Raw genomic sequence first — 8729 nt, forward strand, 5'->3', positions numbered from 1 at the left:
GCGGGTATAAAGACTGTGAGAGGATGAAAGCGGGGGAGGGTGGAAAAAAAAATGGAATGATAAAAATTAGAATTTGTATTAATTTATTCACGTAACATTATTAAATATTGATGGCCAAGTAAAAAAAAAAAAAAACCAAAAAGAAATCACCTAAGTTTTTTATAAAATAAAAGATGTGTTTATATCACCGTAAATTTTTTTAAGATTTATTTTTCCTCTGTCTTTGTTAAAAATATTTAATAATTTTTAAAAAATAAAAATAAAAATAAAATAAAAGACATGCCCGGTTCCCAAAAAAAAAAAAAAAAAAGAAGAAGAAGAAGAAGAAGAAAGAAAGACACGTTCCAGTAAAACCCAAAAAAGAAAAAAAATAAAAAACCAAACCGAAAGAAGCTAAAAACAAGAAAAGGAAGTTGTGTGTATCACTATCACACGCTGGAAAGGAAAAATAAAAAAAGAAACAAAAAGCAGAAAGAAAAAGAAAGTAAGAAACAACCTAAACATGAGAGAGGGGTAGTTTAGTAATTTGATTGTAACTACTTTTCTTCTTTATATTTTCTCTTTAAATTGGGGAGATAGCATTTTGGTGGGTTCACCGAGAAAATATTTGGGCCTCACTATTTTTTTTTCTCTCTTCCTTCCAATCAAACATTCACAAAATTTGTTTTTCTCCCTTTTTTTTTTCTCCATCAACAACCAAACAGACCTTAAAAGTATTGGTTTAAGAAATATTTTAAAAAATTTTATGAAAAAAGAAAAAAAAAAATTTTTAATAATTTTTTATATTTTTCATAAAAGTGGTGTCAAATTTTTCTAAAGTAGTATGTTAACAATTCCCCTAATTAAGGACACCCATTAACATAAACCTTATATTAATAGTTTGGTTTTGCTCACCTATCCATCCAATTATTAGTACTTATTAGTGGCAGACTTGTGCTATACATGAAAAAAAAAAAAATGAGACTTATAAGTGTTAGTTCCGAACTTTTCTCAAAATTATATGATTATTTTCTAATAAAGTATAGTTAATACAATATATTAGATTTTCTAAATTAAGCTATATTTTGTTATTTGAAAGTATTTTAAATTTTAAAAGTTTTCCTTTTCAAATGAAATATAATGCATTTTACATTCAATTATTATATAAGACAAAATATATTGTAAATAATGTTATGTGTAGTTGAAATTTGTCTCTAGTACTGTAAGTGCACAATTGCACCTGGACTCAAAGACGATCACGGGCTCAGGCCCAATGAACCTTAAACAATAAAAATTTGTAGAGTGTGGCCTTGAAACCTAGGTTAGAAGTATTGGGAGCTTGATAACAAACTTTTATAAATAAACACAAGTAAACAACGAACAATAATTGCAATGGATCTCCTCGGACTCGAGCCGAGGACTACTTCTTTATTATTTCTACTTCTTCCTTAAAGATTACACTTTCTCAATTTCTTTCTTAGCTACCGCCCCCTTTTCTTTGGCCTTTACCCCCCTTTTATACTTCCTTCCCTGATACATTTCGAACAGTGACTAGAAGTTTCCACCTCACTGTTCAGGGGTCACCTCCCCATTAATGCGGCCAGGGAGGTAGGTGCAGAGCCTTTAATGCGGAGGTGGCAGCCTTTACCCTTGATATTTTCTTTAATACTGGTGCATCTAGAAGATTCAGGATGTCCCCTTTTAACCACTGGTCTTTCCAGAGTTGTGCTTTGACCTTCATAATGAAACTTTGAATTCTCTAGGGCTTTTTCGAGGAGGAAACTCGTCCTTGGCTGTATCCCCGGACCCTCGGCATATGGGCCAAATCATAGAGCTTAATCCTGGAGCAGGTCAGCCCTCTATATTGTAGCCCAATGGCCTATATGCTCACTTGGGTTCTTTTACTCCCCACAATAGCCCCTAAAAACTCTAATTTTCAACATCCGAGGAGAAAATTAGGGTTTTGATCCACTGAGAACTAACTCTGCAAATTATGTGAATGATTGCACGTGTGGAAACCGTTTCGCATTCTAGAAGACGCCACTTGGCGGTTTTATTTTCAGAAACGCGCGCATTTATTATCATGAGTTACACCTTGTCCCCCACGTTCAACGGTGAGATGGGCATCCAACGGTTCTCATTATTTCACGAAAAATTGGGCGGGACAAATATAATTTCGAGGCCGCTTTTCGCACACCATGACGCTTTGGGAACCTGCGCCTTCATTTAATTCATCAGGGACTAATCCCATCAAAACATCAGTAAACATACTTGACTCGCAGAAAACCGTGGAACTCTGCACAACTTGAGATTCGTAAGTTTTTTATTCTCCTTTTCTTAACCTTTTCTCCTCGGAAATTGTCCTCGGCTATACTTGTAGACTTTTTCCCTTTTAGAGTTTAGTCTTTCGTCCCTCTCTGATGGGAAAATTTAAGTGTCTAATTGATACTGCCGCTGGAATGGAAGGCTTCAGAGCCAAGTATCACATTCCCAGCGATGTAGGTTTAAAACATTGCCCGGCGGAAGTTGTGGCCGGCTCTAGAAAGGAGGGAAAGGTTATCATCCCGATGATAGCCTTTGTAGAGGGTGGGATGACCCTCCCAATGAAGCCTGTAACCAGGGAGTACCTTCGCAACCATCGGTTGTGTCCCGATCAGTGCCTCCCAAACGTTTTTAGAGTTTTGGGTAACGTCGATGCTCTAAACAAGCAAATGGGTCTAAACCTCACCTGGCACGACGTCGTCTTTCTGTACGAGTCCCATAAACTCTCCAAAGTAGGTTACTACATTAAATCCTGCTCCAACGTCTTTAGGCTAATCTCCTGTCTGCCTAAATCCAACAAAGGCATGAAGGATGACTACCTGATCGTCTTTGGGAACTGGCACGACGGCCTCCACTGCCCAGTTGAGTGAGGAGATCCAGGTGCGACACCTTAGAATTAACCTCCCCCCCGCACAAACTCCTCTAACATTCATGAAAATGCGTACTCACATGTATTCACGCTTATTTAGATTTATTATATGTTGTGTGAATCTGACCATGTTCATTTGATTTGGTGTCTTCTTTTACAGATAAGCAACACGTGCGCCCACGCTTAAGCCACTGCAACGTTGCAGATCTCAACTGAGTACTGCGCTCCGAGGTGTTTGTCAGCGAGGACCTACAACTCAGGGCTGCTCATCTGATTCTGGGGTACACTCCCATTTCTTCAGACTTCCAGGAGATAGAAAACGCCATAGTCGCGGGTGACCGAAGGCGAAGGAAGATAAACGTAGCCCGGCCCCACTTTTTGGACGACCACGATCTCCCTGACGCCCCTCACACCATTTTGTACACATAGCCCATAGCAGCAATTCCCCTCGCCGTGCACTCTCAGGCAACCGTTGTTCCAGAAGAGCAGGTGTCTTCTTCACACACGCTAGACGAGGAGATAGAACAGTTCCAACTTGAAGACACCGAAAGATCTCGAGGGAACCAGTTCGTCGTACTCTCTGACGAGGAAGAAGAAGCCACTGAGGCTTCTGGAATTGCAGGGTTAGTCGTTGCCCAACCAGAGGACGAATCCGAGGAGGATATGGATAGGATGAAGGGTCTCCTAACCAACAGAGCTGCGAAGGTTGTTGAGAGAAAGACGGGGGGGGTCCCAAGCTCTTTCATCCTTGCCACCTCCCCCTCCTCCAGCTGAGCCAAAACTTCCAGCCGAGGATCCCAAAAAGAAAAGAAAAGGGGAGGCCGAGGGGACAGGCGGCAAGGAACCAAAGAAACCGCGACAACAACCGCCAGCCGTTCAGCAGCAGAAGCTGGATAAAGGCAAAGGCAGGGCCCGTTCAGTTGAAAGCGGGGAGATCAGGGACGAGGTCGAAGTGCGCCGAGCACCGGCCACCTGGTCCCCTGACTTAAGGCTGGACGGTGCACCCATCTCCTGCCAATCCAGTATAAGGGCGGTTCAACAAGGCCATGCCCACCACTTGGCCGAAGTGTTGGAGCGCCCTCTTCTGCTACCCAAGGATATGGAAACCTTGGAAAAAATGAGACAGCCATAACTATTCCTCTCTTTAAAAAGGGATTTAGCGCTGGTAAGTTTAACCCTTTTAGGAAGATTCCACTTTTAACAATATCAGATTATTCATAAGTGCCTTGCTATATCTGACTTCCTCGCACTTTACTGCAGGCCATTCAAGAAGTCTTTGTAGCCGAGAAATTTATAGAAGACACTCAGAAGAAGGCCAGAACTGAGCTTGAAGTCAGGCTGGAGACTGAGAAGTCCTTGGGCACAGCCCTTACTGAAAATGAGAAGCTTACCTCGGAGGTGGTTGAGCTAAAGAGAGAGAAAAATGGGGCCGAGGCGAACCTGAAGACCATGAAGACCCAGATAGAAGGGCAGCGCAAGCTTCTTCGTGAAAAAGATGACGAGCTCTCCCAAGCCCAAAAGGAGCGCTCGGATTTGGAGAAGGAACTTGCGCGAATGAAGGAGGAAGCCGGCGCATTCCATCGTTCTCTGAAGCCGCCAAGCAGGCAAGTTATGAGGAAGGGGTAGCGGTCACCGAGGAGCAACTGACAGAAGCCTTTGCGGCCTTGTGCCGGGAGTACTGTCAAAAGGTCTGGGGGGAAGCTCTGAATGTAGCAGGAGTTCCTCTATCCTCGGATCTGAGGAAGTCCGAGAATGTTCGGCTTCCCCTGGAGATACAGGAGATTGAAGAGGCTCCTGCTGCTACTCCTACCCCTGAAACAACTCTTCCTGCTCTTCCTCCCATGGTCCCAAAGCTAATTCCAGATCCTACAGAACCTTCGGGTTCCAATAAAGAAAAGGAAGGAGACGGGGATGCAGAGAAGGACCTGAGCCAGAATGTGGAGTCCAACGTCCCTCGAACAAAGGCAGCAGACAAAGGAAAGCAAGTGCTGTCTCCCTTTGAGTTGGAGTTGAGAAAGACCGAGGCCACCAGCACTTCTCAGCAAGACCCTCCTCCAAAAGCTTAGGACCTAGCTTAGGACTTCTCTTTTTCCATATTTGAATTAAATATGTAATGTATATTTGAATGATTAATGAAGAACAATTTCATTTGATTCTCACCTATGTTGCATCCATTTTACTTTATTCTTTTTGTATTTGTCATAAAGATTGCCATTAGTACGTAGTCAAAAAGGGACAGAACAAACAAATCTAACTCCAAGTATTACACAATCATAACCTCCACGCAGTCATTCGCATGTTTTAGTATTAAAAACTTAACAGCAGATGACATGGTTGAGATATTTTAAACAATGCCTTGGTAAAAAAAAAAGACCTCATATAACGGTTAAACCCTTATAATGTGTGGTTTTGTTTTTAGTAGGATGTAAGATCCAAGGACCATTCCTTACATAAATTCGCTTAACACTTAAAGATATGGAACTTTAAGATCCGATCTAACAAACAGTAAGACACTAATTTCCAGATGCAATAAGAAATTAACTTTAATCAAGTTTGCGGTCCGAGAACAAGACTTAACCAAGTTGCTGTTTGATTATTTAGATCAGTAACTTCAAATGTTAATTTCCCCAAAGTAGGAGGTCCGAGGACCCGGCATAACTAAGGTTTTGTTTAACAAATGACAAGACATCAATTTCCACAAGGTTTGTGGTCCGAGGACTGCACTTAACCAAGTTTCTGTTTGATTCTTAAGAACAGTAGCTTCAAATGTTAATTTCCCCAAAGTAGGAGGTCCGAGGACCCGGCATAACTAAGGTTCTGTTTAACAAATGACAAGACATCAATTTCCACAAGGTTTGTGGTCCGAGGACCGCACTTAACCAAGTTTGTGTTTGATTCTTAAGAACAGTAGCTTCAAATGTTAATTTCCCCAAAGTAGGAGGTCCGAGGACCCGACATAACTAAGGTTCTGTTTAACAAATGACAAGACATCAATTTCCACAAGGTTTGTGGTCCGAGGACTGCACTTAACCAAGTTTCTGTTTGATTCTTAAGAACCGTAGCTTCAAATGTTAATATCCCCAGAGTAGGAGGTCCGAGGACCCGGAATAACTAAGGTTCTGTTTAACAAATGACAAGACATCAATTTTCACAAGGTTTTTGGTCCGAGGACTGCACTTAACCAAGTTTCTGTTTGATTCTTAAGAACAGTAGCTTCAAATGTTAATTTTCCCAAAGTAGGAGGTCCGAGGACCCGGCATAACTAGGGTTCTGTTTAACAAATGACAAGACATCAATTTCCACAAGCTTTGTGGTCCGAGGACTGCACTTAACCAAGTTTCTGATTGATTCTTAAGAACAGTAGCTTAAAATATTAATTTCCCCAAAGTAGGAGGTCCGAGGACCCGGCAGAACTAAGGTTCTGTTTAAAAAATGACAAGACATCAATTTCCACAAGGTTTGTGGTCCGAGGACTGCACTTAACCAAGTTTCTGTTTGATTCTTAAGAACAGTAGCTTCAAATGTTAATTTCCCCAAAGTAGGAGGTCCGAGGACCCGGCATAACTAAGGTTCTGTTTAACAAATGACAAGACATCAATTTTCACAAGGTTTGTGGTCCGAGGACTGCACTTAACCAAGTTTCTGTTTGATTCTTAAGAACAGTAGCTGCAGGTGTCAGAGGTACTCATAACTTTGAAACATTAACTGACAAAAACCCATTTTATTAATAATAATACCTTATAAGATTATTTACATTCCACGGACGTAGTACAATTCTTTCATTTAAATCAGCTAGCCGATATGATCCTATGCCTGCTACTGAAACAATACGATAGGGGCCTTCCCAGTTGGGTCCTAGCTTACCCCAAGCTGGGTTCTTAGAAGTCCCTACAACTTTTCTGAGTACAAGATCACTAGGTGCAAGTGGCCTTAGCTTCACATGGGCATCATATCCCCGTTTTAGCTTCTGTTGATAATAAGCCATTTGGACCATAGCTGCCTTGCGCCGTTCCTCAAGTAAATCAAGACCTTTCTCCAGGAGTCCATTGTTATTCTCCGGGCTAAAAGAACTTGTCTTTAGGGTGGGGAAACCAGATTCCAGAGGTATCACCGCCTCGGCACCATAAGTCATAGAGAATGGCGTTTCTCCAGTGGACCTGCGCGGTGTGGTCCGATACGTCCACAGAACATGAGGGAGCTCTTCTACCCATCTGCCTTTCGCATCGTCCAACCTCTTCTTGAGCCCGTTGACTATGACCTTGTTAACGGCCTCGACTTGTCCATTTCCCTGAGGATAAGATGGGGTGGAGTACCTATTTATGATACCCATATCACCGCAATACTTCCTGAAAGCTTTGCTGTCAAATTGGACACCATTATCTTATATAAGTGTATGTGGTATTCCAAATCTAGTGACGATGCTCTTCCACACAAACTTCTTGGAATCAACATCTCTAATGTTTGCCAAGGGCTCCGCCTCGACCCACTTAGTAAAGTAATCCGTTCCTACAAGCAGTCATCTTTTGTTACCTGCTGCCCTCGAAAATGGCCCCACTATGTTCAATCCCCACTGTGCGAAGGGCCAAGGACTGGAAAGGGGGTTAAGAACTCCTCAAGGTTGATGGATGTTAGGGGCGAACCTCTGGCATTGATCACATTTCCTGGCGTAGTCTTGAGCCTCCCTCTGCATATTGGGCCACCAATACCCCTGGGTCAGGGCCCTATGGGCTAAGGACCTTCCCCCAGTGTGGCTTCCACAAATCCCTTCGTGCAATTCCTCCAAAAGTGCTTCTGTTGAGTCAAGGTGCACACACAGCAAGTACGGTCCTGAGAAGGATCGTTTGTACAACTTCTGGTCCTCGGACAACCAGAAACGTGGCGCTTTTCAACGTATCTTATCTGCTTCAGATTTGTCCTCAGGAAGGATGTCGTTCTTAAGAAAAGATATGACCGGGTCAATCCAACTAGGTCCAGGCCTTATTAGATGTATGCGAGCCGCCTTGGCGGGGATAAGAGTTGGCTTTAGCAAATCCTCCACAAGGATAATCCTGGGCAAACCCTGAGCCGAGGATGTTGCTAACGTAGCCAAAGAATCGGCATGGGTGTTCCCACTTCTAGAGATGTGAGCTAAGATAAAGGAGTCAAATTCTGCTTGTTGACGCTTAACTTGGGCCAAATATTCCTGCATTCTTGGGTCCCTCGCCTCTATGGTCCCCATGACCTGGCCGACCACCAACTGAGAGTCCGAGAATGCATGGACTTCCTTCCCTCCCATTCTACCCACCATCTTCATGCCTACCAAGACTGCTTCGTATTCGGCCTCATTATTAGTGGCCGAAAATGCCAATCTCAGAGATTTTTCGAAAACAATTCCCTCGGGGGCAATCAGGACAAGCCCAACACCTGACCCTCTCTGATTAGCTGCCCCATCCACATACATTTTCCAAGCCGAAGGCCCTGCGGCCGTGATCACACCAACTGATTTTCCATCCCTGCGTGCTTCTTTTAGAGTTTCTTCTGGCAATGTTTCAGTAAACTCTGCCACCAAGTCAGCGAGGACCTGGCCCTTCACCGAGGTGCGAGGCTTGTATTTAACGTCAAAAGCTCCTAATATGGTTCCCCACTTTGCCACCCTACCAGTGTAGTCGGCGCTGCGTAACACTGCCTTGAGAGGCAATTGGGTCAGAACCACCACAGTATGGGACTGAAAATAATGAGGGAGCTTCCGCGTGGCATGAACTATGGCCAGAAGCGCCTTCTCCAAAAGCAAGTAGCGCACCTCAGCCTCATTCAAAGACTTACTAACATAGTAGACCGGTTTTTGAATCCCACCTTCATT

This window comes from Castanea sativa, chromosome 2, assembly GCF_040712315.1.
Source record: "Castanea sativa cultivar Marrone di Chiusa Pesio chromosome 2, ASM4071231v1".
Taxonomy (NCBI): domain Eukaryota; kingdom Viridiplantae; phylum Streptophyta; class Magnoliopsida; order Fagales; family Fagaceae; genus Castanea; species Castanea sativa.